Genomic DNA, 21,382 nt, shown 5'->3' on the forward strand with positions numbered 1-21,382 from the left:
CCCACCCTCCGCCCTCACTCCCCACCCACTGTCCTCATCCATAGGTGCACGATTTTTGTCCAGTCTCTTCCCGCATCTCCCACACCCCTTTCCCCCCCCAAGAATAGTCAGTCCATTCCCTTCCTATGTCCCTGATTCTATTATAATCAACAGTTCATTCTGTTCATCAGATTATTTATTCACTTGATTCTTAGATTCACTTGTTGATAGATGTATATTTGTTGTTCATAATTTGTATCTTTACCTTTTTCTTCCTCTTCCTCTTCTTAAAGGATACCTTTCAGCATTTCATATAATCCTGGTTTGGTGGTGATGAACTCCTTTAGCTTGTCCTTATCTGTGAAGCACTTTATCTGACCTTCAATTCTGAATGATAGCTTTGCTGGATAAAGTAATCTTGGTTGTAGATTCTTGGTATTCATCACTTTGAATATTTCTTGCCACTCCCTTCTGGCCTGCAAAGTTTCTGTTGAGAAATCAGCTGACAGTCGTATGGGTATTCCCTTGTAGGTAACTGAGTTTCTTTCTCTTGCTGTTTTTAAGATTCTCTCTTTATCTGTTGCTCTTGGCATTTTAATTATGATGTGTCTTGGTGTGGTCCTCTTTGGATTCCTTTTGTTTGGGGTTCTCCGCGCTTCTTGGACCTGTAAGTCTATTTCTTTCACCAGGTGGGGGAAGTTTTCTGTCATTATTTCTTCAAACAGGTTTTCAATATCTTGCTCTCTCTCATCTTCTGGCACCCCTATAATTCTGATGTTGGTATGCTTGAAGCTGTCCCAGAGGCTCCTTACACTATCCTCGCATTTTTGGATTCTTTTTTCATTTTGCTTTTCTGGTTGGGTGTTTTTTGCTTCCTCGCATTTCAAATCATTGACTTGATTCTTGCGCTCCTCTGGTCTGCTGTCGGGAGTCTGTATAATATTCGTTATTTCAGTCAGTGTATGCTTAATTTCTAGGTGGTTCCCCAATATAAGATCGAGGGTCTCATTAGTTTTCTTGTAGATCTCACATTCTATTATAAGATGTGATTGGTATGTATAAGACTGAGCGGAAGATGACATCACAAATAGATTTCAGGCATGGTGGCTGACAGTCTCTCCTGACAGCGGTTCCCGCTCTTCACTTCCTCTCCTCTCACTCACACCTAGAGTCTCATCGAGATGCCAACATCATCTTGGTTTTACTAGTTAGGCACCAGATTGACTGTTGGCATCATAGCACTATTTCCACTCCCCTTGTTTATCAGGACCTAGAACAAGTGTTGGCAGACAACTGCCTGTGGACACATTCAGCCCACCACCTGTTCGTACTGCTCCTGAGTTCAGGACGTGTTTTATACTTGGAAATAGGTGGGGGGAAATAGCAAAAGGAAAACAAGAATTTGTAGCATATAAACATTACCTGAGATTCAAAATTCAGTGTCTCTGGTGCCTACCATGGCACAGTGACAAGGCCTAAAACATTAACTATCTGGACCTTTATAGAAAAATGTTTTTGACTCTGATCTAGAAGCCCAGGATCCATATTGCCCCAAATTCCTAGTAGATTAGCTTCGACGTTTGTCAGTACTCACAGAAGGTTTAGAAGGAAGCACATAAGCAGAGGGTAGTATTCCCTTCCGGCTGTAAGGAAATTTCATGGACTTTGGCAGGCAACTAATAGGGGGTTTTGATAAAACCTTCTAGGCATCCTCTTGTCAATTACCCACAAACACCAAACAGAGATCATAAAGGATGCCTGCATTTTATGATTTCCTGATTTCTGGTATTTAATCCCTTCTTCCTGGCAATACCTAACAGTGGGTATTTCTGACCTTCTACTCAAACCTTGCTTGAGTCAATATGAAAAACACTGAATCAGTCGCGCTGGCATGGCTCAGTGGTTGAGTGTTGACCTATGAATCAGGAGGTCACAGTTCCATTCCTGGTCAGGGCACATGCCTGGGTTGCGGGCTCGATCCCCAGTGTGGGGCATGCAGGAGGCAGGTGACCAATGATTCACTCTCATCATTGATGTTTCTCTCTCTCTCACCCTTTCTCTCCCTCTCTCTTCCTCTCTGAAATCAATATATATTGAGAAAACAGGGTAAGTGGCACATAACTACAGCTATAACTGGAATGATGTGTTCTGTGAGAGTTTAAAATAAAGGAATTCTAACTATTCTAGGGAATCAGGGAATGTTTCCCTGAGGAAGTGAAGGCTGGTCTTAGATCTGAAAAATAATATATAAAAATTAACCAGGCAAAAGACTGAAATTTTCAGGCTACAGAAAGTATTACAGGAATGAGGACTGGTATACAAATAACCCTTTATGAGGAAGAATATGGTGTTATAAGGAGAAAAATGCAAGTCCAGGGGGGACTTAGGAAGGTGCAAGATACAGCTGGACAAGGAGAGAGCCAGAGAATGCAGGTCCTTCTAGGCTGTGGTAAGGATTAAGGTTTTTCTCCCATGACCAATGAGAAACATTTTCATGACCTCTATTGGTCATGAGAACTTTATGAAAGAGATGACAGGAAATATGGGGCTTGACTAATGGTTGGGAGAGTGGTGAGAGGATGGGCACTCCACAAAAGGGACAAGATATGTTAGCGTATATCAGCCAGTTTAGCTGGAGCAGAATATAGTGGAGATTAATTTAAAGACAAAGTGGCAGAGATTTAGACTTTATTTTGTTGTCAATGAAAAGTTGCCCAGTTAACCATAACTGCATTCATCTGGAGATGTTTCTTGCAGTAAAAATAAACTGAAATAGCATATTTGAATTTAGGTTGAGAAATACTGTTGGCTTTTGTTAATGATTGTGTTTTGTGGTTCTTGAAATGAGACAAGGAGGCTTAAAGATACAGGAAATTTGTGGCTTTGGTAAAAAGTTTGAGTTTCTTATATTAAAAGAAGCTGTTGCAGAGTTTTTCTTTATGCCAGAACCGTAGAAGTAGAGGAAATGAATTATGGCACTTCTGAATATTAATCTGTGTCTTAGTTACCCAGCTTTTGCAATCTTATGAAGGAGGCACGGAAAAGGACTCTAGTTGAAATTTGATACAGAGGCTTTCAATAGACATGAAAAATTAATTTAAATCTATATTTAAAAGTACTATTTCGTGTCTTAGAAAGAGAAACATCAAGAAAATCATTCAGTATACATTTACAACAGCTGGGTAAGAAAAAAGACGTGTCATTCTAACAGAGTTAGGAAATGTTGCAGGTCAGTTTCCCTAAAAAGCGACCCTGAAGTGGAGATTAGCATGCAAACAGTTTATGGGGAAGTGATTTTGAGAACCATGTGTTTTGAGGAAAGCAGGATTGAGCAGCTGGAGAAGGTTAACCACAATGCAGCTACCACAGAGCTGGGATGGTCCTTCAGAGTTGCAGGTTGCCCCAGTTGAGGTAAAGAGGCCCGTCCTTGTTTCCCTGCATCCACCAATCAATCACTGGCTGCAGGTGGCCCAGAGGGAAGGTGCATAAATTTGGATTGAGGAAGCTTCCGTAAACCAAAGGTAATTCCTGGAGAAGGCTCAGCTCAGAGCTGTCCGTAATCAACACTTAGATCCGAGGAAGGATCTACATGGTATACCACAGCTTTCATTACCAATTTCTCCATGTGTTTCTTGGATCCACTTGTGGTCCTCTTTCCTGATAGGGATGGAAAGAACTAACTTTCCAGATCAGTGGCCACATACCACATTCCTAAGGCCATGTTAATTTGCTCTAGTAAAAATAATATAGATGATAATATAACTATAACTGAAGTTACTACTTAATTGCGTTTTTGGTAACCACTGTTACCTAGAGAATCCATCAGGTTTTTCTAGGTGCCAGATTGGTGAATTCAATGGGGATATGATAAGGACCACCACTGCTGCATTCCATAGGTGCTTAAGAGTGGCACTAATGTCTGCTATTTCTCAAAATTGCAATATTTTTAATAGTTTTTATTGAGAATAATTAACATAACATATAATTTACTCATGTAACCTGCACAACTCAATAGTTTTAGTGTTCTCACAGACTTGGGCAACATTGTTTTTATAATTTACTTCTTGTGAGAAAGTTTCAGGGGGGTCCTCTTAGTTTTCTCTCAACAAAAGCTCTTACTTCACAGATCAAGGGACCAACACAGAGATTCTGCCAAATCACAGGATATTCCTTTGAATTGGACATTTGGAATCTAGAGAAATGGATTTAGGGAGCTCACCATGAGTTGGATTTGGATCAGGACTATTTTGATCACCTGACCCTCATTAGCCACCAATAGTGTCACTAGTGTAATGATCAAATGTCTGAAACCAATATATACTTAGGTTTTAAAACTATGCACAAATGTATGAACATATAATATTTGCATTACAAGGAATAAATGTAAAGATAAAAGAACAGAAAAACTAAACCTTTGGGGCACGTTTAATGATTAATATTTCCCCTCTAGCAAATTTGAATTCATGACTACTATACTATGTTTGAAGACCCAGAAGAGATAAGCACTGAGAATTTTATAATAATGTTATAATCAACTTTGCGCAGAGAAAATTTTCAAAACTGACACCTCTGGTATTAAGAGTTCTTGGTTCTTAAGGAAACACTGGAGAACAACTTTCTTACAATTTCATAACTACTTTTAAAGAATTTTGACTAGCTCTGTTTTGCAATTTGAAGCATCATTTTTACATAAATATTAGAGGAAGCATAGATTGAATCCAGACTGGTTTGGTTCAAGTACTATCTACCACCTCTTAGCTGGGTGGCAAATTAGTTTACTTGTTCTGTGACTCAGTTTCCTCATATGTAAAATATATGGGAATAATAATGAACTTACATCCTGAGTTGATTGTGAGGATTAAATTAGTTAAGTAAATTATTTTGTGCAGTGATTGGCATCAATCAGTGATCATGGTTATTATTTTGTTATCTAAGAAGTTGTTTTACTCTTTCTTCATACATAATATTGATCATCTCCATGGCCTCTTAGCAGATTGTATATGCCACTGTATCTTCTCTACTGTGTTGGTCGTGACTGCATATTTTAGATTTCACATATGGCAATTAGAGGAGATGCAAAATGGTTGAGAGAATAAATTCTGCGTCAAAAATAACTCACTTATGCCAGGACTAACAGTACAAACACTGCAAACTTTTTATTTACCTTGGTTACCACTTATAGGCTGTCAGTGTGCTACATTTTGTTCTTTGGAGAACTTGTGCAGACTTTTGCATTGCACTGCTTGGTTTCCCAATACCAATAATGCCTTTTCTGGCTGACACCTGGCCAAGCCCAACTTACATCCTATACCTGGTGGGTTTATCTCACTGTCTTTCACTGCTGAGCTTTCCCTGCCTCAGCACTCTACCTGCATAAATGGGGATCTTTAGCATAGATTCATCCCAGCTCTGTCATGACAAACTTATGGGAGTGATGGCTGTATGTGGCTTCCTGTCATTAGGGACTTCTTTGGTTATCAATTTAATTTCAACTTTATGCATGTGAGAGGCAGATATTTGATTCTATGTTCATGTATGTTCCTAAATTCCAAAGATACAGGTTAAGCTATTGAGAAGTCTCTCATTGCACCGCACCTTGGTGCAGTGAGCTGAGGACGCTCTGCGGGTTTCTGAGGCTCAGTAAGTATGGGAGTGAGATCATCATCTCTGGATTATTTTCTTGGGCAGCATAGCTCTTGAGGGCAAAGGGATGAGGGAAGGAGGAAGATGAGAACCACCACAGCTCTTTCCTTCAATCTAGTAATGGATAACCAAAAAGATAGGTACTTTACATCTACAATACTCTTTCCAAATTCTTAGTCTTTCCTTTATATATTTTGACATGGATGATGGTTTGATGATGGTAGGATTGTTTGCTACACCTTCTAAAAAATCCTATAGAGTTGTGCGTATTGGTTCTTTTTAGATTGGGTGGGTTCCTATCATATATGGCTTATAATTTTGCTAATTTAGTAAAAATTCTGAAATAAAAATGTCCAATTTATCTGTAGGAAATATTGCATAATTTGCTTAATCTCTTTGTTCTTTAGTTTTCTCATTTGCAAAAGGGAGAAGACAATAATACCTACATATGGAGTTGTGAAAATTAAATAAGATAATCCTTGTAATTCCCATAGCTATTTAGCATAGTTGTTAGTAATAGTAAGAATTCATTCAATGTTAACTACCATAATATAATCTAATATATTTATTTAACTATAAATAAATGTTGATGGAATGTATATTTACTCATTTATCTGTTGTAGGTACTTTGGAAGGTATAATGAATAAAAAAGACAGCTCTCATAAAGCTTACATTTTAGTGAGGGAGGCAAATAATAAACAATTGAGTAAGATATATAACAAGTCAGTCAAAGATTAGTGCTGTGAAGAGAAATAAACAGCTCAGGAGTTCGGAGAAGTGCTGCAATTTCAAATGATGGAAAGACTCACTGATGAGGTGACATTTGAGCAGAGATCTGAGGTAGAGAATATTATTCATCTTGTTAATAGAAAATGTGTTAATTAAATTTAGTATTACAATTTCCAAAAGTTTGGTATAATTTATAACTCAGACTGGTAACTATGTCCCAACCCAATGAAGAAAAATTACCTTAAGCTGAGTGGATTAATTCAATTTTTCAGAAGACAAATTTATACTATTTATAAAAAAATATGTATCGGTCCAGCCTGGAGATCATCCCTTTTTGTGCCTTTTAGCATGTCTTATGATTTTGTTGTTGAAAGTCAGACATGTGGCAATAGGAACCGAGGCAAACAGGCCTTTATTGTGAGGTGCTATGTCAGTCTGGCTAGCAGCTGGGCTAAGTCTAATGCTTGTCATAGCAGTAGTGCCATCAGCCTCAGAATCCTCTCCTTTTTGTCTCCTTATTGCCATGGGAGCTTCCCTAAGAACTTCTTAGAGAGAGTCTGCACAATTGCAGCTCTTTCAGTCGTAGTCTGTTATTATACTAGAGACCGATGAGTGTGGTAGGAAGGGGTGAAGGAGGGAAAGTGATCTATAATCTTATGACTAAAACTCAGTCACTTAGTAGGCTCGTGTCTTTTATAAGTGTTTTGACTTTCCTAAGGGCTTGTTTGCTTTCCTTCCCCGCTTAGGTGAGATGGGAAGTCTACATGGAGCTGCAGCTGCGGAAGGCTAGAGTAAAGCCTTTCTCCTGGAGACTAGGCCTATGTTATGGAGAATACTCTAGGTATATTTCAAAATAGTTATCCCCCGCCACCACTTTGAAAGCCAGGAGGGGATATTTCTTAGTTCTCCATACTAGAAACCAGGGGTTCCCAAGGTAAAAACCCATGAAAGCATAGGGACAAGATCTTATTTTTAAAAATAATTAATTACTGAAGTATAGCTTACATACAGATATGCACAAATCAGAAGTGTACAGCTTGATACATTTTCACCAAGAGAAAATACCCACATAGCAAGAAACATGATCAAGAACTAGAACATTGTCAGCATCCTAGAACCCCACTCACAACCACTTTCAGCCACTATCCTTTGCAAGGTAACTTTTCCTAACTTCCCGAAGCATAGGCTAGTTTTGCCTGTTTCTGAGCGCTATATAAATGAAATCAGATGGAGGGAATTCTTTTGAGTCTGGCTTTACTTTAATTAGCATGATGTTTGTAAGATTAAGCTGCGCTGTTACATGTAGAAGTAGTGCATTCGTCCTCATTATGAATGGTTGTTCATTGTGTAAATAGAACATCATTTATTTGTCCATTCCACTGTAATGAACATTTGAATTGTTTCCAGTTTTTCTCAATTAAGGACAGGACTGCTATGCACCAGCATAAAACTCTTTTCATGAGCATATGTATTAATTTCTGCTAAGTGTGTATCTAAGAATATATCTAATAGTGGAATATACACGTTTGGTACTGAGTGCCAAACAGATTTGCAAAGTGGCCGTAACACCTCAAACTCTCCTGAGCAGAATTTGAGTTTGAGTCACCCCACATTGTCACCAATACTTGTTATTATCAGTCTTTTTCAATTTAGCCTTTTTTGGGTAGGTGTGATGTGGAAAAAAACCGTTGATAAAATTTAAAATTTGCCCATTAATTATAAGTATTGGCTGTTTGGCCGGCCTGAACTCTAAGTTTTGTTTCTGTGGCACCTTGATATTTTCGGAAGTTCTCTGGGTTCTCTGCCTCTTTTCTATTGCCCCTGACTAATTGCCATGTCCACATTTTGGTCTCTCACAGTGCTCCAAAAATTGTGGGCTGTGTGTGTTTTAAAACAACAGTCATAGTTTTATTATCTCCTTACAGTGTCTGTAGGTAAAAGTTTTGAAAAGGTCTCAGCTCAGGGTATTCCATGAAGTTGCAGTCAGAAGGTGATGTGGAGCCCGGCCTGTGTTGCTCAGTGGTTGAGAATCGACCTATGAGCCAGGAGATCATGGTTTGATTCCCGATCAGGACACATGCCTGGGTTGCAGGCTCGATCCCCAGTGTGGGGCGTGCAGGAGGCAGCGATCAATGATTCCCTCTCATCATTGATGTTTTAATCTCTCTCTCCCTCTCCTTTCCTCTCTGAAATCAATCAATATATAGAGAAGGTGATGTGGAGCTGGAACAGTGGAAGCTGGAACAGCTGGGTCCTGGCTCTTGATGTAATCTTGGGGCCTTCCTCCTCGTGTAGTCTTGGGTCTCTCTATATGAATTCTACAAGTGGTCTAATTTGGCCTTTCTTCTAGCATGGTAGCCTAAGGTCAATTGGGACTGCTTACATATTGGTTAAATAATGGGGACCCCCAAGTTCTGTGTGCTTCAGCAGTTTCCCAAGGCCTTCAAAATTTTATATCTATGTATCCACACATATCATAGAAGTTGAAATAGAAGGCCAACTTGATGACCTCTTGCTTGTTTGTTAGAGGGAAAACTTGCAAGGGCTTCTCAGAAGGAAAAAGGTTTTTACCATTTCGTGTATTTGCTTTGTTTTTTCTTTTAGAAAGAAAATTCTAGCCAACATAATCTCCGAGATTATATATCTTCCGTAGGAGAATCAATATGGAATAAGCTATTCTGAGATTTGTAGATTTCCAATTCTGAATAAAGTATCATGAATCACGCTTATAGCTTTCGGTATAAACCATTTCCAGAAGTGTTGAGGACAGCACTTAGAAGCCATGGTATATATCACACACCCTGCATTGATCTACAGTTTAGTAGAAAGGCAGATGGATAAATGTGTTGGCATCATTTTGCCATCCACAAACATACCACTAATGTATTTCTGAAAGTGTTGAAAAGAGCAGTGCATACTATCATTTTATGAATTGCAAGTACTGTATTTGCATTGAGAAGTGGTAGAAGAAAATAAATAGCTGTAAATGCGCTTTAACCAGGAGAATATGGGTGTTAAAAAAAAGCAAACACATTAAAAGAGTTAGTTGCTTTGGGGTCAAAACACTCAAAGAAATAGTGAGTTAGCAAAACAAAAATAAGAAGAATCATCAGGAGGAAGCAAATGTTGAAAAACAGATATAGAATTATTTTTGTTGTTCTGATTTTGCATTTTTTTCAGATACATTCATTGGATTTGAAACAAATAAAGACTACTCAAAAGGTACAGAAATGTTCTATAATTTTTTAAAAAATCAAATGTCACACACTGCTATCATCAAACCTTTAAACCCAGCCACATTCGGGAGTTACTAACAATTTAAAACATGCTATACTGCAGGAATGAAGAAATTAAAATATTCTATTTTTAGTTTCTAAAACAGAAGAAAAAATGGATTGGGTGCTGAGAAAGGAGATACAGGAATTGTGTCCTTTTTTCCTTGATCAAAATGGAAAATATCGGAGGCATTCATACCAGTGATCTACAGGAGAATACATATTATTCTCTCACTTTACCCCCTAGATCAGGGGTGGGCAAACTTTTTGACTCGAGGGCCACAATGGGTTCTTAAACTGGACCGGAGGGCCGGAACAAAAGCATGGATGGAGTGTTTGTGTGAACTAATATAAATTCAAAGTAAACATCATTACATAAAAGGGTACGGTCTTTTTTTTTTTTTAGTTTTATTCATTTCAAACGGGCCGGATCCGGCCCGTGGGCCGTAGTTTGCCCACGGCTGCCCTAGATGCTCATCTCTTTCACCTTCACCCAAAGTACCTGTGCTCCTACAGAAAAAAAAAAAAAAAAAAATCGATGCTACAACTGTAGTCCCCCATTATTTGCAGTGTCGCTTTCCTACATTTCAATTACCCATGGTTAATCAGGGTTTAAAAATACTACTCTGGCCCTAGCCGGTTTGGCTTAGTGGATAGAGCATCAGCCTGTGGACCAGAGAGTCCCAGGTTTAATTCCAGTCCAGGGCAGGTACCTTGGTTGCAGGCTCCTCCCCGCCAGGCCCTGGTCAGGGGATGTGTTTCTCTCACATCAATGTTTCTGTCTTTCCCTCTCTCTTCCTTTCTCCCTAGAAATCAATGGAAAAATATCCTCGGGTGAGGGTTAACAATATATATATATATATATATTAGTCTGGCTGGCGTGGCTCGGTGGTTGAGCAGCGACCCACCAACCAGGATGTCAAGGTTCAGTTCCTGGGTGACCAGCTCGACACCCCCAGTGTGTGTGTGTGTGTGTGGGGGGGGGGGGGGGCGGGGAGAGATGTGTGCAGAAGGCAGCCGATCACTGATGTTTCCCTCTCTCTCTCCCTCTCCCTTCCTCTCTATATTTTAAAAATATTAAATGGGAATTTCCAGAAATAAACAATGTATAGTGGTGAAATCTCGCGAGTCCGCCCTGTTCTCGCGAGGACATGGATCACTCCTGTGTGCGTCCCGCCTCCCTCGATCCCACAGCGGCCTCCGTCTTGGCTACTGAGTCGCCCGGCGCTTGTGCAGAACCCTGATTGTGCTTAATAATGGCCCCCAAGTGCAAGAGGGGTGAGGCTGGCAGTCCGGGTGCATGCCAGAGAGAACCCGAAAGGTTCACCTTCAAGCACAAAGGTGAGTACAGAAACATGTTCTGAGCGAGAAAACATCCACGCAACTTTTAGTGTGGTGTATTGTTTTCATTGTTCTCCTTACTCATCGTTACTGTTCTTCATTTCTTACGTGCCCAACTTATAAATTAAACTTAAAACCTAACCGTAGGTATGATATGTACAAAGAAAACTTAATGTATGTCGTGTTCGGTACCTTCCCTGGTTTCAGGCCTTCGGGCGGTTTGGAAATGTCACCTCCTAGAACGGGGAGGGAGGGGGAGAAGAGGGAGATGGCCCTACGTATTTTCATTTCTCTGCCTGTCTGCTCGGGTGAGGAGGATCATCGTTTGAAGAGGAGGCCTACACCGGGGCCCTGCAGGGTTAAGATCAATAGATGCCTGTCCTGCCAGGGACTGGCTCTGCCCCGCACACGCCGAGGAACCCTGTGTGTTCTGCACTGGCCAGGTTTGCCCCATCTCAGAGCTGGTATTGGCCCCCAGGGCACACCCTGAGATTGGAGAATGAGCTGCACGCCCCCCCCCCCCCATATTGATGGTTTTTTTGAGGTGCTCCAGCATTAGGCCTGCTGAACCATTAGCCTGGGAATTGGTGTCAGAATTATAGGGAAGGCTGGACGTTTTCTAATATTCAGAATCGATGGGCCTTCAAATTGGGTGACTGGTCTGGCTCCCTCAGTACAGTGTCAGAGGAGTTCAAGGTCAAAACTCTTTCGGGCTCCCAAGGCTACAGCCTCTTTTGTTATCATATAGCACTGTCACTGCAAATTATAGTTTCTACAGTGAAAAGTAGGTAATAGTAACAGTGAGCTGTTATTATATTACTTAACTGTAATTTGTATAACAGACTTGGCTTAGGTTATTAACTCCATTTTACAGATGAGAAAATAGAGGCACTGAGACGTTAAGTAAATTACACAAGATCATTTAAGGCAGAACTGTCCACAGTAAATGTGATCCCTTATGGTCAAATGCTCAAAGCTGTGGTTGGATTACTCCACTACTGTTGTAACTGACGGCTGCTCAGTGCAGATTTTTGGCCGAGTCGGGCAGAATAAACCCCCCTCTCCATAGATACTGTGTTAAGAGCCCCCCATGCAAACGCTGGCCAGGGCTGTCAGGGCTACAGTTCTTTAGATGAATGTAGTTCCCCAGTGTGCTAGTCTGTTCTCCGTCAGATCTCCTTCCAGTTTTTCCAGCTCAAAGATCAAAAACATTATTTTGTCCTTTTTTCCTTTCCAACCCTCTGCTTTTGTCTCTTGTGGTTATTTTATTTCATGGATTCCATTGTCCTTCCCTGTGACTAAACTTAGTCAGGGTTTCTCTTACTCTCTCCAAAAAGTTTCCTTAGTCTTATGATTTTCTCACTGAGTGGAATACTGAGGATGATGCAGTGTGCAAATAGGCGTGACACGATGATGATGATGATGATGATGATGATGAAGAAGATACTTTTCTGCTACAATACAGCTTTGAGTAGAACTTTGGTGCATAGTATTTAACATTCCAGATAGGCTGGTATCATTTGATTCTGTCTGTTCAGAGCTTCGACATGAATAACTGAGTAAGCACAATATTCACCTATGGTTTGGACGAGTGGATTTGACATTTTTTCTGGTTGTAGAAGAAAAAAAAAGTGTTCATTTCTAAGTTGCCAAACAGCTAAACAAAGTTTCTCCTGCTTCATATTTGCTGCACACATTATTTACTGAATATTTTCACACCACACAAATCTTCTCTGTAAAGACTTCTAAGAACCTTTAACTGCCGTTTGCATTCTACAAACATTTTTTGAGCGCCTGTATATGGTATGGATCGTGTCAGGAGACACAGACAAGAGTGAGACAGAATTCCTTTTTCCAAGGAGCACTTTTGATCTGTTTGGGTAATCATCTGTGAGTCTAAGGGTGGGATATATCTAATGTAAGAACGTGTTTCTTCTCTCAACTAAATTTCATCTAACAAATAAAGACATAGTGGCAAAAGGGACGATTTCTGAATTTCAATGGTTAGGAAAAAAAGCAAAAATGCTTTAGGTTTAACAGCTGAAAAGATCTAAGGACATTGTGATACAAAATAATTACAAGACACCCAGTTAAATTTGAATTTCAAATAGACAATTATTTTTTATTTTTACTCTAAATCTGGCAATCCTAATAAAGTGAGAATGTTTGCTAATTCCTGTTTCTGATAAATGTTATTGTGTGTGTTTTCCCCCCAAAAGAAATGACATAGAAAGGGAATGAGGTTTTGAATCAGCCAGACGTGGATTAAAGTGTGACTTTATTAGTTTCTTGCTAGGTGGCAGAGGGAAAGTAATTTGTCTCTGAATCTCAGTTTTCTCATAGAAATGGTAATAATTATGATCAACTGTTAAGATCATTAATAATATATAGAAATAACTAGCATGTAGTAGAAACTGTATTATTTTTACTTGCCAGTGGTAAGAATAAGAATAACAGTAACAACCAACATTTATTCAACACTGTGTGCTAAGGACTTTACATGAATTATCCCATTTCATCCACACTACAACTTCTTGAGGTAAATAATTAAATTTAGTTTTGAAGATGAAATAACTGATATACAGAAAGTTGCACAGCTAGTATATGTTTGAAATGACTTTTGAACCCACTCTTAAACATTATGCCATAACTAGAGGCCTGGTGCACAAAATTCATGCATTGGGGGGTGGTCCCCTCAGCCCAGCCTGCGCCCTCTCTAATCTGGGATCCTCAGGGGATGTCCGACTGCTGGTTTAGACCCGACCAACAGTCAGACATCCTTCTCACAATCCAGGACTGCTGGCTTCTAACTGCTCACCTGCCTGCCTGCCTGATTGTCCCTAACTGCCTTCCCTGTCAGCCTGATCACCCTTAACTGCCTCTGCCTACCAGCCTGATTGCCCCTAACTGCCCCCCCCATGCTGGCCTGGTCACCCTCAACTGTCCCCCCTGCCGACTTGGTCACCCCTCACTGCCCCCCCGTCAGCCTGGTTGCCCCCAATTGCCCCCCTCTGCCTGCCTGGTTGCCCCTAACTGCCCCTCACCCCCCGCTGGCCTGGTCACCCCAACTGCCCCCTCTGCCAGCCTGGTTGGCCCACGCAGCCTGCTGTTCATTCGTTTGGTCGTCCCTCACTAACCCCCCTGCCGGCCTTGTCGCCTCATGCAGCCTGCTGTTTGGTCATTACTGTGACAGAGTCCCAGAGAATTTGCATATTCCTCTATCATTAGTATAGATGTTTTCCTGCTATATATTAGTTAGAAACAATGACTTTCGATGGACTAGTATGACTTGCAGTAGCACAACTACTTCATGGCTGTTGATAACAAAAATGCTCAGAGGCAGAAGCACAACTATGGACTCCTCTCCTGCCAAAAGTCAGCAGATTAGTTTGGAGTTATCTGTCTTTTCATTTACATCTTGGGATGGAGGTGTTTACCACTGCTACTGCTGTTGATAACAATAGTGATGATGATGATGATGATAATAATAATAGCAGCCTATATATATATCAGTTACTGTAGACCAGATCATATTTTCAGTATTTTAAGTGATTAAACTGTTTAATTTTTTTTACAAAATTTACAGATAAAGAAACTGAGGGTCAGAGAATTTGTTATGTACACAGTCCAACTCACCTCTTACTTCAACAATGAACCTTTTATGAGACTGGATCCTACCCATAATTAATCCCTTATTCCTCTATGTTCCTATAAAATTCGTTGCTTTTTAGCTACTTATCATAATGTTAATTAAAACTATTTTCTACTTTTTTTTAAAAGGAGGGGTTCTTGTTTTACTTTTCATTGCATCTTCCCAACACTCAATGTTGGGTAAGATTGTTCAATTGTTTAATTCTATGTAATCATCTACTCTTAAATTTAGTTGCTTAAAATAAAAGTATATATTTTTATCTCTCCTGAGTGTTGACAAGCTCAGTTGGTTGGTTGATTCTTAAGGTCACTCATATGGCTGCAGTCAGACGACCTGTGACTGGAATCATCAAAAAGCTTTGTCACTGGCATGTCTGTCACCAGGGCTAGTTGGCTGTCTCTTTTCACATGGCCTCTTCATGTGGCTACCTGGGGTTTTTCACACAATGGTAGACTCAGAGGTGTCAAACTTCTTTCATGGTGATACAATTCTGCCAGGACAAACATTTCAAGAAATAGGAAGTAGAATTTCCTAGTTTCTTAAGATCTGGCTCAAAATACAGAACAATATTAATTCTGGGTGATAAATTATTCTAATTAGCCAGAGGAGCTGTAGAGCCCACCTAGATTCATAAGAGGGGGAAAAGACCTCCAACTTTCAGCTTGAAAAGAGTCAAAGGATTTGTGGCCATCTTTAATGTGCTCCACCAGCATTTCTCAAAAAGTGCTTGATGGATGGATAAATGCATGGATAAACTAAAAAGATCTAGGCCAAAGAAAATGGATGAAAAAAAATAAGAGGTGAAGATTAAAAATGAGATTAAAAATGAAAATACTTACAAAGATTATTACTATTTAAAGTTTATCCCTGACTGGGTAGCTCCATTGATTAGATCATCATCCTGATACACCAAGGTTGCAAGTTTGATTCCTGGTTAGGGCACATACAGGAATTGACCAATAAATGCATAAATAAGTGGAACGACAAATATATGTTTCTCTTTCTCTCTAAAATCAATTTTAAAAAAATTTAAAAAAAAGTTTAAAAGTACCAGGGAATATGTGTCCTAGCCTAGAGATTATGGTATAAAATATATAGTAAAATATGTAATATGTGTATATGTTAGCAAGTAGATCATGGGTAGACCCTTTTTGTAACTGAAACCAAGATTCAGTAGCCATGAAAGCCAAAGGTTCTGGTGAAAAAGAAAAGAGGTTTATTCAAGTGTTGGCTACCTAACAAGATGGGGGATTCTAGTCACAAAGCCCATCTCGCCACCTCATTGTAGGCAGAGATATTTATAAGGAGGGAGAGGGAAAATAAAACAAGGAAATCAAGGGGAGGGGTTCAAAAAGTTCTCTACATGCAGGCCAGGACAGTCTGTTCTATCAAGACCTTGAAACTGGTCACACGCTAGTGTTGTGCATCCTCCTGGCCTTCGTCATTTGAAGGTTAGCAATTCTCCTGGAGCTGGGATGACTGTAGATCAGAGTCTGTACCTTCTGATGTTAGTTCCTAGGATTCTTATGTAAACATGATGTTTATCTACAAGCCACACCTTAGTCAGAGTGAGCATTTACAGAAACAGTGTCAAAAGGATGGTGAAGTTGGTTACAATTTCCCACTGTTACATTTCTTTTCATGCTAATACACTGGAATGGAGGTATCTTGAAAATGTTAACAGACATAATGGCTCTTGGCATTGCCTTTTGGTCAGGTTGGCTTATTCTTTTCTGTTTTCATTCAAATGTTTTTTCTCCACTTAATACATTACTCTCGAAAAAATCAAAGTCTTTGTCATTTTCCCCCATGCTTTTTTTATTCTTTTACATAAGAAATTTTAAATAATATGATGGTTTTATAATTTTATTTTTTGTTTCCTTAAATGCTAAATTTAATTCTAGTCCCCAACTTCCATTTTATTTTGGGGACTTCTACTTACTAGATAGAATAATTCAATTATAATATCATCATAGCCATTATAACCAGAAAAGAAACTTCCTGATTCCTGATATCTTTATCAATGTTTCTGTCTCAAACTGTTATCAGTTTCCATCTCAGAAAACTCACACAAATCATTTCAACCTTTTCACTGCTTCCTAGAGAAGAGTAGAGGGAATTATGGGACATGAACAGGCACATAATGAGAGAGTAAAAACCACCAAGACTTTAAATGTTAAAATCAACAAAATATGCAAAATGCCTGGAGGCAATGTAACATTACTGTCTCACAGAAGGCAGAAAATTGCTAGGAGAAATTTAAATGATATGCTAGAGAATGTCAACTGCATTCAGAATGGAGCTTTGAATTTTTATAGGAATTGAATACACATTTCAGTCATTAAAATGAAATGCTTTGAAATTGTTTCAGATTGAACTTTACATAGGCTGAGGAAGAAATTGCAATTAAATATATCATGCCATGTTTTTAATTTATGAAATGAGACAGGATTTTCTAAGTAAGGAAGTAAAATGAAATGTGTGTCTGTAGAACCCCTTCTATCCCTAGGGTGTCAGAGTTGAAGACCACAATTGCACCTACATATCCCCCCATTAAAACCCTGTGAGGAATGATGTAATATGACCTTCAGGGGCTTGTAGAGAATGAGTTATAACCAGAAGCAAACAGAAATTTAATACTCTTTGTAGTCATTTGTTTTGGAGTATTTCTTCGTAATAGCAATCTTCCCTCTGTTTCATCATACTCTCACTGTTGGGGTTATGGACTTTACTTGGTTACCACATTCTGCTTTCCTATTTATAATATCACTGTGTTTCTACTCTTCAAATACAAGTATCTGGGTTTCTAACCTAAATCCAATTTCTCTTTGCTCCTGTAATTGATGAAGTGGATGAAGCATCCTTGACCTTAAACAATAACTTTGAACCACTCAAACAGTTAATAAGAGGAGCCCCTACCCTTTCTGAGGAGTCGCATGAGACATTCACTCAGGAGATGGGCAAATGCACAAAATCTCCAAAGACAAGAGACTGCCAGATTTATCACCTCCCTTGCCCTGCAGATGGTAGGGACGGCCAAACTGAATGGTTCTCTGAGGATCACAGGGAATGCCAGGGATTCTTGACTATGCTAATAGACCCTTTATGTCCAACTATCCTCCTTCCACACCAAATCTTGACATTCCTCCCAAATACTCCATCAGCATTGGTCTTCCTCCTCGTCTCCTCCAAACTCCGTTTGCTACCTTAGGTTGTCTTTAGATTCTGCTCACTGTGTTTTCTCAATATTTCTTGCCATGAGTACCTAAGCTAATGGTCCTCCTTCTGAAAGAACTTAGTCTTTTCTTTTCTCAGCCCTGCCATTCTCCCAGGCCTTTGAGACCCAGTCTACCCACTTATCATTGCTTTTGCTCTCCTGGGGAGGATTGGAAAATTATATCTGGAGTAACTTAACAACATGGACATTTTCTTGATGTAGTAAGACATGCAGCAATAGATCTTCCAGAATGGTATAGCAACTCTGTGATGCTCTTTGGATGATCCAATTCTTTCCATAATTTCTTTTAAGTAAAACTTTTTATTTTAAAAGTTTCCAATTTATAGAAAAATTACAAAGATGACACAAAAAATTCTCACTTATGCCCAATTTTTCATTATTAACATTTTACTTTGCTATATACACTTGTTACAATTAACAAATCAATATTGATACAATATTACTAACTAAACTTGGTATTGTTTCAGATTTTCTTAGTTGTTTCCTAATGTTCTTTCAATGTGTTTTCTCAATTCCATCAAGGATACCACCCATATTAATTTATTTATGTCTCCTTAGGTTCCTCTTCACCACGGCAAATTCTCAGACTTGCTTGTTTGTAACGACCTTGACAGTTTTGAGGGGTACTGGTCAGGTATTATTTTAAATGCCCCTCAATTATGATTTGTCTGGTTTTCTCGTTATTAGGCTGGAGTTATGGGTTTTGCGGGGGGGAAAAACCTGTAAAGATGAAGTGCTATTTTTATTGCATTATATCAAGTTCCACACTATCAACATGACTTATCAGTGTGATGCTGACTTTTATTACCTAGTAAGGTAGTGTTTGTTGTTGTTTTTTCACTTGTAAAGTTAACCTTTTGCCCATTTCCAAACTGTACTCTTTGAAAGGAAGTCATTAAACCATGTCATCAGTTTGGCTCAATTAAACTCTTTTAAGTAAACAATAGATTAGCATTTAAGACATCACTATGAACTCAGGTTTAGCTTAATATAAATACAGATATATATCTGCTGCATTTGTGTGTGTGTGTAATACTACACCCACATGCATTTCTTTGCTCAGTTATCTGAGAAGGCCTAGAAGCAATGACACCCCAGTAGCAATAAATATACCTAGTACTCAGGTGTTGGTTTCTAGCACCATCCTTCAATAAAAGAGGCTAGGACTTTTTGGAGAAGGACTGATTTTAGGACTATGGCAGGAAACGTGCAAGATGAGCCTGGAGCCTTTATTTTCATTTGATTAGTTTTATCATAGGGCTTTTGCCTTTGGACATTTTCAGTGTTCTTGAATACAATTCTTCTCAAATGCTACAGGCTACCTATGTATTAATTTCCAGTCTGCCTCATTAGTCAAAAGCCACAACCACAGATCTCTTTAAGATAATCTGTTCTCCCTCCTGGGTTTACCTGAGCAGCTGCTGAGGGACAATGTCCTTAAGATTCTTAGAAACCCTACTATTTAAATGAAAGCCTTGCTCTAATGTCTTCTGAGGCCATTTTGTCTGACATTTACCATGAGGCACTGCCTTAGGTCTTTTGGATAACACTATAGTCATATTTCAGATTTGATCTTTGGCCTGAGACCTTTCTTATTTTGAGAGGCTTTTGTAAGCTGAAAAGACCATTTGGGGCCATTAGCATACTCTTAAATCCAATTCAAAACCTGAATAATTTGTCTTTTAGTTCATCTCTTCTTCATTTTATAATCGGCAGCTAGAAGAAACCAGGCAGCACTCTCAACACTGGGCCAGGAAATCTCCTCAGGTAGATTCTAAATTCATTGAATACATTTCCTATTTTCCAAGTTACCTCATATGACAGCTTCGCTCAACTTTCTGCCACTACATGAAAGGATTTCCTTTCCTTAACATTCTAACTAGAGGCCCAATTCACGAAATTCATGCAAGAGTAGGCTTTCCTTACCCCGGCTGCCAGCACCAGCTTCCCTCTGGCACCCGGGACCCGGGCTTCCTTCCCAGCCCCGGCTTTATCTGGAAGGTTGTCTGGAAGGACCTCTGGTCTAATTAGCATATTATGCTTTTATTAGATATGTCTCTCACACTCCTTTAAGCTTTCACAGATAGCCTTCTTCAGTTCTTTTAAGATTCTGCTAAATTCTTCTCCATGCTATTTAGACTTTTCTTAATAGTCTCTTCAAGGCTCTGCCAACTTCTGCCTGATCCTAGGCCCAATATTACATTTTTGTTTTTGTTTTTGATTATGTCACCCCCTTTCAGTTACCAATTCTGTTCCATTTCTTTCTATTTGTTTGTTTGTTTATTTATTTATTTATTTAAGTATATTTTTATTGATTTCAGAGAGGAAGGGAGAGAGAGAGATAGAAACATCAGTGAAGATAAAGAATCATTTATCAGCTTCCTCCTGCATGTCCCACACTGGGGATCGAGTGCAACCTGGGCATGTACCCAGACAAGGAATTGAACCATGACCTCATGGTTTGCTCAACCACTGAGCCACACATGCCAGGTACATTTGATTGGTTTTAAGAGGGTCATAAGCCCACAAATATTCAAGGGGAGAAAAGTTATACTGCATCTTTTGAAGGAGATGGGAAAGAGTATAAAGACAGTTTCATTTTGTATACTTGTAATTTGTACAAAATGCTTCTGCTTTTGCTATGCCAAGATATATAGATGGCAGACTTATTAGAAAAAAAAAAGTTTAGCAGCCCCTGGGAAGCAAGCCCATCTACTACCTAGAAATAAAATTTAGAGTTAAATACTTGTTCTGTGTAATAAAATATATGCCACATTAACCATTTTTAGGTATGCAATTCACAGTGTTGTGTATTAAGTGCATTCATAATGTTGTATAGCCACCACCACTCTTCAACAGAGATCATTGCTTTTGAAAGAGGGTCAGGTTCAGGAGGAACTGAACCAAGTTCATTGACAGGAAAGAATCCACAGCTTCTAAATAAAAACTGTGCTCAGATAGAAAGGATATTGGGGGCTGGTGACTTAGGCTTAGTGCGAGGCTTATGAGAGCTTCATCATCTGTGAATGCATCGCATTGCTGAGAAACCCTGCTGTTAACAGCCAGATGGCAGGTTCTAGGCTTTAGAGAAGAGTAGAAAAGGAGTAGAAAAATAAAGCAAATATGATTATTATTTTCCTCTAATTTTTTTATAACTCACTGTACCAGTTACTTGGAATTAATGAGTATACTAATTTTTAAAAATTAGAGAAAGTTGACTTTGAATATAACTTTTGGTTTTATATTTTCTTAGCAACTATGTTCACTAGAGTGGGGGATATTTCATTTCTGACTTCCAGTAACTCAGACATTAGGACAGGTAAGGAAAATGACAAACCAGTTTTCATTCTAGTATTATTATAGCTCTTTGCTGTCAAGAAAGCCAGGCTGTTTTGCTTCCTTCTATAGGAAATTGTCAGTTGATAGGCAAAACTTCAAGAATAATTAAAGAAATAGGATATGTTCACTCTCCCATGGGAAAATCAATCTTTTGCAAATGTATTTAAATGAACTCAGTTTCCTTT

The sequence above is a fragment of the Myotis nattereri genome (genome assembly GCF_964212035.1).
Source record: "Myotis nattereri genome assembly, chromosome: 6".
Classification (NCBI taxonomy): domain Eukaryota; kingdom Metazoa; phylum Chordata; class Mammalia; order Chiroptera; family Vespertilionidae; genus Myotis; species Myotis nattereri.